This window comes from Leucoraja erinacea, chromosome 14 (genome assembly GCF_028641065.1).
Source record: "Leucoraja erinacea ecotype New England chromosome 14, Leri_hhj_1, whole genome shotgun sequence".
In the NCBI taxonomy this organism is placed as follows: domain Eukaryota; kingdom Metazoa; phylum Chordata; class Chondrichthyes; order Rajiformes; family Rajidae; genus Leucoraja; species Leucoraja erinaceus.
The window spans coordinates 31651178-31661272 of record NC_073390.1 but is presented as its reverse complement, the minus strand read 5'-3'; positions in this window follow the sequence as shown (position 1 = coordinate 31661272).

The window sequence follows — 10095 nt, the reverse complement described above, 5'->3', positions numbered from 1 at the left end:
AATCATGCTATGATTTCAGCAAGTCATGATTTCAGCAAGTCATTTAACAAGGTACCATGTGGTAGGCTGCTCTGGACAGTTAGATCGCATGGGATCCAAGAAGAATTAGCCAACAGGATAGAAAATTGGCTTCATGAAAGTAGGCAGAGTGTGATGATGGAAGGAGTGCTGGTGCAGAGTTCCTTGAAAATGGCATCACAAGTCGATAAGAATGTCAAGTAGGCCTTCAGCACAGTGGCCTTCATCAGTCAGTATGGTGTATGGAAGTTGGGAGGTCATGTCATAGTTGTATAAGATATTGGTGAGACCACATTTAGAGTATTGTATTCAGTTTTTGTCACTCTTTTACAGAATAGATGTTGTTAAGCTACTGTAAAAAGGGTGCAGAGAAATTTATGAGAATGTTGCCAGGACTCAAGGGCCTGAGCTGTAGGGAGAGGTTGACCAGGCTATAACTTTATTCCTTTGAGTGCAGGAGGATGAGGGGTGATCTTATTGAGGTGTATAAGATCATGAGAGGAATAGATAGCATAAATGCAGTCTTTTATCCAGAGTAGGGGAATCAAGAATTTGAGGACATGGGTTTAATGCGAGGGAGAAAAGTTTTAACTGAGGGGCAACTATTTTTATAAGAGGGTGGTAGGCATATGGAACGAACAGCCAGAGTAGGATGTTGAGGCAGGTACTATCACAACATTTAAAAAACATTTAGACAGGTAAATGGACATAATGAATTTAGAGGGATATGGCCAAACAGAGGAAGGTGGTACCAGTGTAGATGGGGCATATTGGTCAGCGTGGCAAGTTGGGCTGAAGGACCTGTTTCTATGTTGTATGACTATGACTCTACCTCTTTGAGTTTGTGATGTCTCTGGTTATTCAAAAATGAAAAAGAACTATAGATGCCAGAAATCCAAAATATTATCAGAAAATCCTGGAGTTGCTCAGCAAGTCATACGGCTTCTTTTTGTTTGTTGTAGAGATGACCACAAGGAAACAGGCCCTTCGGCCCATCAAGTCCACATCAACCATCATCACACATTCACTAGTTCAATGTGATTCCACTTCCCACTTTTCTACACACTAGGGGCAATGTGGTGGCCAATGCTTTACACCCCTTTAGAATGTGGGAGGAAACCGGAGCACCTGGAGAAAACAGACGCAACCCCTGTTTTTCCAGAGTAATAAAAATCCAGAGCGGTCAATGGGGAGTGGCGGCAGCTACCAGCGCCCGACGGCCGCCCGGTACATGGTGGGGGGGGAAGGTGCCACGGGCCGAGCCCGGGGACTGGACCCGGGCTGGAGCCGAGCCTGGTGCTGGAGCTGGAGTGAGTTCCGAGCCTGGGGTTGGGGATGGGGCAGTGACTGGGGCCAAGAAAGAAGCTGCCACTGGATCCATGGACGAGCCCAGAGATGAAGTTTGGGTGTGGACGAGAGCCCAGGCGGCGGCCGAGCTGACAGCTGGAGTCTACAACCAGGGCCGGCCCGAGTATGGGAACCGGGCAGATTTCCAGGCCCTGGCACTGCTCTATGACCTGGGTAGGTGCTGGGGCAGGGAATGGGAATGAGGGGAGGAGGATGAGGGAAATTAGGAGGATGGAGATGGGGGAGGGGGGGGGGGGGGGTGGGGGGGGGTGGAGGAGGGAGTGTGAGGGGATTGATGGAGAAGGGGGGTAGGCACTGTCCACATTGTCCACATTGTCCACTATACCATCAACTCGGGTGTCATGTACAAATTTACTAACAATATTAACTACATTGTCATCCATGTTGTTAATGTCAGTAACAAACAATAGTTGATCCCTTTGACAGGACTGATCACAGGATTCCAAACTGAAAAGCAACTCTCCATCACTACCCATTGAGTTTTTCTTCCGAGCTAATTTTGAATCAAATTGGCTAGCTCATCTTGGATTCCATCTCATCTAACAAACCTATCAGATTAGCCTACCATATACGGGACCTTGCTAAAGTCCATGTAGACAACCTTTAATGTCATGAATCCTCTTGGTGCAATGAAACTCTATAACATTTGTGAGACACTATTTCCCACACACTAAACCATGCTGACTATCTCTAATTAGTCCCTACCTAAACAAATGCTGATAGATGCTGTCGCTGTGAAACTCCTACAACAACTTTCCCAACACTCCATATAACATATAACATATAACAATTACAGCACGGAAACAGGCCATCTCGGCCCTACAAGTCCGTGACGAACAACTTTTTTTCCCTTAGTCCCACCTGCCTGCACTCATACCATAACCCTCCATTCCCTTCTCATCCATATGCCTATCCAATTTATTTTTAAATGATACCAATGAACCTGCCTCCACCACTTCCACTGGAAGCTCATTCCACACCGCTACCACTCTCTGGGTAAAGAAGTTCCCCCTCATATTACCCCTAAACTTCTGTCCCTTAATTCTGAAGTCATGTCCTCTTGTTTGAATCTTCCCTATTCTAAAAGGGAAAAGCTTGTCCACATCAACTCTGTCTATCCCTCTCATCATTTTAAAGACCTCTATCAAGTCCCCCCTTAACCTTCTGCGCTCCAGAGAATAAAGACCTAACTTATTCAACCTATCTCTGTAACTTAGTTGTTGAAACCCAGGCAACATTCTAGTAAATCTCCTCTGTACTCTCTCTCTATTTTGTTGACATCATGTCAACTCATGTCAGGTCCATTGTCAGGACTGTGTCACTCATGTCAGGTCCATTGACCCTGAGTTTTCTAGGCTTCCCTTTGCTGCCTTCATGATGGTGCAACATTAGCCACCCTCCCGTCTCCGGAACTTCACCTGATATAAATCTTTCTGCAAGGGTTTCTACAATTTATTCCCTAGCTTCTTACGATTGAAGGAAGCACTAGGTCAAGCACTGGGATTTATCCACCTGAATCTATGTTAAAACCATCAAAATTCTCCTTTTTGATAATTCAATGGCCAAAGGCTTCAAAACTTATGTACCTCAGTTTGTTAGCTTGCATGATCTCCTCCTCTGTAAAAACTGATGGAAAAATATTAATTTAATATTCCGGACTGTCAAAGCTGCCACAGCCAAACATAAAAAGAGTTTTTATCCACGAGTAGTTGCTCTACTCAACAGCCAAAAATCTGTTGCCTCCCTTTGATCTGGTATTTTGTTGGTTCACATGCTTGATCAATGGTGTTGTGTAATTAATGTTTTATTATTATTAATGTGTTGTGTCTTCGGAGTCATTCGTAACTATATGTCATGTTGTTACTTGTGAGCGGAGAACCAAGGCAAATTCCTTGTATGTGAATACAATAAATCTACTTACTTACTTACATACCCACTTTGTGCTGGTCTTCGATGCTGATCGTACTCTCTGCACCGATACAGTAGTTCCTCCACTTTGTACTGTTTCCGCTCAGTCCTGCCTATGAGGATACCTTGAAATTTGTATCCCAGTCTGAGTCGGGCCTTCAACCCCAGGGTTTATGAACCCTCACATATTGGGCCAAATCAATGAAACCTGAACCCCTACAAGCCAATCATCAATAAGGGTTACAAAATACTTTAATTGGCAGCTCCTTAACCCAATCACAAAACATCACATAACATAGTTTTGATAGAAAGCACTTAGTGGGAAACAGTTTCATTAAGCAAAGAAAATTCTACCAGGTAAAGAACACAATTTTGGCAAGGCCCCTCTCCTTGACCAATCATGAGTAATAGCGCGAAGATCATGCAACATAGTTAGCAACATTATTATGACCCATTATTTCTCAACCAATCCTAAAGTGAGCTGCCTTGCCCTTGGTTTTGAAAGTCCTAAAGCGAGCTGCCTTTCCTTTGGTTTTGAAAGTGCTAAAGCGAGCTGCCTTGCCTAATTAGAGCTGCCTTGCCTAATTAGATCTGCCTTGCCTTCTATATAATTAAAAGTCTAATCTTGACCACTTCCTGTTTGCGCTTTATATTGATTTTAGAAAAAACGCTACCACGTACGGCTGTGAATTTTGGCCATCATAATCAGTCCCCCTCCGCTGATCAGGTGCTGACGACTTTTCCCATCGATGAAAAATAAAAGTTATTAATGTTTTTAAAATGTTGAGATCCTCTCTCCTGTCAATCACGCCATGAAGGCCACACTCTTCTGGTGGGAGGAGGGGAGGGACTATAAAACCCGGAAGTGTGTGCATGGCTCAGTCTCTGCAAGATGGGGGAGGGAGAGGTCACGACTCGCTGTCTTTAGTGGCCTTCCACCCTGCTTGATATGGTATGAAACTGCACTTGAATTTGGTGCCCTTGTATCCTGCTTAAAATGGAATTTCAAGGAATAGCCGTGAGTCAGCTGCGAGCCCACCAGCCGTGAGTCAGCTGCCAGCACAACAGGCTTGAGTGACTGAGCTGTCACCCCAAGAATCCATTTGGCCAGCAATATTGGAATTGGTGGAGAGGTGGAATTTGCGTTGGGGGACCAGCACTCCCATGTGATGCTGGGACCCAACGGGTCCCACTTAGTCTAGTGTTTTAAATAAAAATAGAATGGCTTACTGATAAATATTGATGTTTAGTCTCTTTTTTTTTTTGCTTAATCCATTCATGCCTGATTACAACAGGTTATGTGCTTGATGGGAACGAGGAAAGTTTTGACTTTATAAGGTATAGGTTAACTCAATGAGAAAACATCGGGGAAGGTGCAACATGGTAAATAAATATTTATAGGAAGGAACTGCAGATGCTTGTTTACACCAAAGATAGACACAAAATGCTGGAGTAACTCCATTTCACAAAGTGCATGTTATATCTTGCACTAAATGTTGTACATTGACTTTATCTGTGCACTATGTACTTCTTGGTTGTATTTGTGTGTATTTTTTCTTTGACTGGACAGCATGCAAACACACAGTTTTCACTGAACCTCAGTACAAGTGACAATAATGAACAAATAAACTAAACGATACATTATTAATTGAGACATAGAATATAAACTATGACCGCATACAATATTTGTTAGTCTACAACTTGAGGATTGTGTCTGTTCAGGATTGTAAATTACAGCAAAGATCTCATTGCACATGAGTGAATGCAGAGGAGATAATGAGGATGTTGCCAGAACTGGAAACTTGACTTCTGAGGAAAGATATTATTGATCTATTTCCCGAATATGCTCAGCCATTGAACTTCCATAGCTGTCTGAGGCGAACATGCACTCATTTGCAAGTATCCCCACCCTTTGGGACCAGAACTCAAAACAGTGTGTTTCAGGTGTAATCTTGCAGGAGCCATCTGTGATTTTACTCTCTTGCATTATACATCATTTATTCTACTTTCCTTCCTGATTGATCTTGGTGTTTGTGTGTTAACTTTTGATGAACTTCCACTATTTCTCTCCCCTTCTTAAATATAGGGATAGTGTTAACTACTCTCCAGTCCTCGGACACCTCGCATGTGGCTAGAGAAGACACAAAGATCTTCGACAAGTGTCCCACAATCTCCTTTCTTGCCTTTCTTAATAACCTGTGATAGATCCCACCAGGTGGTGGGGAATTAATCCACCTTAATGCTCTTCAAGATCCTTCCTCTAATCACCCACTTGGATTTTGTTTTTCCTCCTTTCTTTATATTCCTCAAAGGCTCTGTCTAATTCTATCACCTTAAACCTTGCATGTACTTCCTTTTTCTTTTTAACAACATTTACAACCTCCTTGGTCAATCCAATCTTTGTACCCAATCATTCATTTTATCATTAATGTTTAATGTTTTATGTGACATTCCTAACTGTCACTGTATGTCATGTTGTCACGTGGGGGGAGCACTAAGGCAAATTCCTTGTATGTGAATACTTGGTCAATAAACGTATTCATTCATTCATTCATAGTTCGGCTCTTACACTTTATGGAGTGCTACAACTTATTCTATCCATTACTTTCTTCCACAACATAAAATTACGTGAGATAGGAGTAAATTAAATTATAAAAAACATCCTTTCTTGATCCGATCGGCTCAACCTATACCCAGACAAGCTCATACCTTGTCATCCTGTTATTACTTATTGATTCCAATACCCACAGTGCAATAAATGTTGGGCAGATGCATAATTTTCTTATTTCCCTCTGGACATCATAATGTGCTGATAGAGAATAATTGACTGCAATTAATTATGTGTCTATTGTGCTCCTATTTTTTTTAAAGAAATGCATCCTAACGCATGTCAATACAATCATTAATGGTGTTCAAGAAGGAACTGCAGATGCTGGAAGATCGAAGGTGCACAAAATTGTTGGAGAAACTCAGCGGGTGCTGCAGCATCTATGGAGCGAAGAAAATAGGCGAAGAAAATCAGTTCTTCAGACTGATGGGGGGTGGGTGGGGAGAAGGAAGGAAAAGGGAGGAGGAGGAGCCCGAGGGCGGGGGAAGGGAGGAGACAGCTCGAGGGTTAAGGAAGGGGAGGAGACAGCAAGGGCTAGCAAAATTGGGAGAATTCAACATTCATGCCATCAGAATGCAAGCTGCCCAGGCGGAATATGAGGTGCTGTTCCTCCAATTTCCAGTGTTGCTCACTCTGGCAATGGAGGAGACCCAGGACAGAGAGGTCGGATTTGGAATGGGAGGGGGAGTTGAAGTGCTGAGCCACCGGGAGTTCAGGTAGGTTATTGCGGACTGAGCGGAGGTGTTCGGCGAAACGATCGCCCAACCGCCGCTTAGTCTTCCCGATGTAAATCAGCTGACATCTAGAGCACCGGATGCAGTAGATGAGGTTGGAGGAGATACAGGTGAACCTTTGTCGCACCTGGAACGACTGCTTGGGACCTTGAATGGAGTCGAGGGGGGAGGTAAAGGGACAGGTGTTGCATTTCTTGCGGTTGCAAGGGAAAGTGCCCGGGGAGGGGGTGGTACGGGAGGGAAGGGAAGAATTGACAAGGGAGTTGCGGAGGGAGCAGTCTTTGCGGACATGGGGGGAGATGCACAGTACAGTGTCTCTGCACTGTACACTGACAATGACAATTAAAATTGAATCTGAATCTGAATCTGAGATGGGAAGATGTGGTGGGGTCACGTTGGAGGTGGCGGAAATGGCGGAGGATTATGTGTTGTATTTGCCGGCTGGTGGGGTGAAAGGTGAGGACCAGGGGGACTCTGCCCTTGTTGCGAGTGCGGGGATGGGCAGAGAGAGCAGTGTTGCGGGGTATGGATGAGACCCTGGTGCGAGCCTCATCTATGGTCGCGGAGGGGAATCCCCGTTCCCTGAAGAACGAGGACATTTCCGATGCCCTGGTATGGAACGCCTCATCCGTGGAGCAGATGCGGCGTAGACGGAGGTATTGGGAGTAGGGGATGAAGTGTTTACAGGCGGCAGGGTGGGAAGACGCGTAGTCCAAATAGCCATGTGAGTTGGTTTGTAGTGTATGTCGGTCAGAAGTCTGTCCCCTGCGTTTGGAGATGGTGAGGTTAAGGAATGGTAGGGAAGTGTCGGAAATGGTCCAGGTGTATTGGAGTGCCGGATGGAAGTTGGTGGTGAAGTGGATGAAATCAGTCAGTTGTGTGTAGGTGCAGGAGGTGGCCCCAAAGCAGTCGTCAATGTAATGGAGGTAGAGGTCGGGGATGGGGCCCTGGTACGTATTGAACAAGGATTGTTCAACGTGCCCGACAAAGAGGCAGGCGTAGCTGGGGCCCATGCGTGTGCCCATAGCTACGCCTTGTGTTTGGAGGAAATGGGAGGAGTCAAATGTAAAGTTGTTGAGGGTGAGGACCAACTCCGCTAGGCGGAGGAGAGTGTCAGTGGCTGGGTATAGGTTGCTCCTCTGGTTGAGGGAGAACCGGAAGGCTTTGAGGCCATCCTGGTGGGGGATGGAGGTGTAGAGTGACTGGACATCCATGGTGAAGATGAGGGGGTGGGGGCCTAGAGAGTGGAATGCGTGGAGGCGGCGGAGAGTGTCTGAGGTATCTAGAACATAGGTGGGAAGGGATTTGACCAAGGGGGATAGTATGGAGTCAAGGTATGTGGAGATGAGTTCGGTGGAGCACGAACAGGCAGAGACAATGGGTCTGCCGGGAGAGCCGGGTTTGTGGATTTTGGTATCATTAATGGTAATGTGTTTCAATTTTTAAAATATCCTATGCATTGATTCAGGAGCCTTTGGAGAAGCACCTCAATGCCACACCATGATTTCCATTCATAAGATATGTATCCTTGTCTTCATAATTGGAGCTAGTGTTCTGCTATATGTAAGTTGGCATATGGAAACACAACAAAATGTTCAAAATAACATTTTCAAATGTCATGTAGAAGATTAAGCTAGCACGGAGGATCCTTATACATATCTGAAAACTGGGATTATGTTTTTGGAGATAACGCACAATGTGGAGCCAAAGTTTGTTCATCGGAGTCTACTCCTTGTCAAAACCCAGATAAACCAATCTATTTCTTCATGAAGGGGTTCAATGGCAACTTAAGCCAGTATCCAGAGCTTAAGTACAAACTCTTCCCATTGCTCTCCTCAGTGGAGAATGTTGTCTTTTTACCCTTAAATGCTACTGAACTGTTTGAAGATACCTCATAGAAATTCTGGTTTCAAAAAGTAAAATTTAAGAAGAAAATGTTGCATTTTGGGTAATCAAGCCAGTGTGGGACTTTCACAATGAATAGGAGCCTGGAGAAGGTGGTAGAATAGAAAGAATGAGGAGTACAAGTATTTAATTCACTGAATATAATATCACAGGTGGACAGAGTGGTGAAGGCTATATGCATGCTGACCTACATCAGTAAGACCTTTGAGTATTGAAGTTGGGACAGTGATGTTATGTTGCAGTTGTACAAGATGTTGGTGAGGCCCCACTTGGAGTATTGTGTTCGCTTTTATCACATCCAGCAATAGGAATGATAAAACACAAAGATTTATTTCCATTTGTTAAATTCCCATTGCACCTTTTTGTTACTATGCGGCTTTAACAAGATGAAAGAACAGAATCCCGGGGATAAGCTTTTCCCACTGAGAGTAGGGAAGATTCAAACAAGGGGACATGACTTGAGAATTAAGGGACAGAAGTTTAGAGATAACATGAGGGGGAACTTCTTTACTCAGAGAGTGGTGGCTGTGTGGAATGAGCTTCCAGTGAAGGTGGTGGAGGCAGGTTCGTTTTTATAATTTTAAAAATAAATTGGATAGTTATATGGACGGGAAAGGAATGGAGGGTTATGGTCTGAGCGCAGGTATATGGGACTAGGGGAGAATACGTGTTCGGCACGTACTAGAAGGGTCGAGATGGCCTGTTTCCATGCTGTAATTGTTATATGGTTATATGGATTAACTTTGTGAACCCACGCTGTACTCTCTTAATAGCAAGAATGTGCTTCTTCAAATTTGGAGATCGAAATTGCACACAATAGCCCAGGTGTGGTCTCACTAAGGCCCTGCAAAACTGCAGGACCCCTTTGCATCTATACTCAACTCCTCTTGCTATGAAGGCCAACATGCCATTAGCTTTCTTCACTGCCTGCTGTACCTGTATGCTTACTTTCAGTGACTGATTAACAGGACACCCAGGTCTCGTACTCCCCTTTTCCTAACTTGATGCCATTCCTTCGCTTCTTCGCTCCATGGATGCTGTTTCACCCGTTGAGTTTCTCCAGCATTTTTGTTGCAGTGTGAAGAAGGGTTTCGACCTGAAATGTTGCCTATTTCCTTCGCTCCATAGATGCTGTCTCACCCGCTGAGTTTCTTCAGCATTTTTGTCTACCTTTGATTTTCCCGCATCTGCAGTTCCTTCTTAAACATATTAAAAAATCTAATTATTTTAAATCTTTAACCTAGTATCACATATAATAACCAACATAACTATTTTTGCATCAAATATTTGGCTATATATTTGCTTTTTATTTTCTGAAACCCAGCTGTACCAGGTACTCTAGGTGTTACTTCCAATAAATTACTCTGTCAATAGCCTCATTGCTTATTGTCAGCTGGCTAAGGCATCAGGACGTACATCCTGTGCAAACATTGATTGCTCTGGTCCTTTAAACCATGTTCCTATATTCTTCCTCCATGCAGCCTGGAAACACTTACCCTTGGGTTTCTGCAATGAATTCATCAGTTTATTAGGACACAAATTCAAAATGCACTA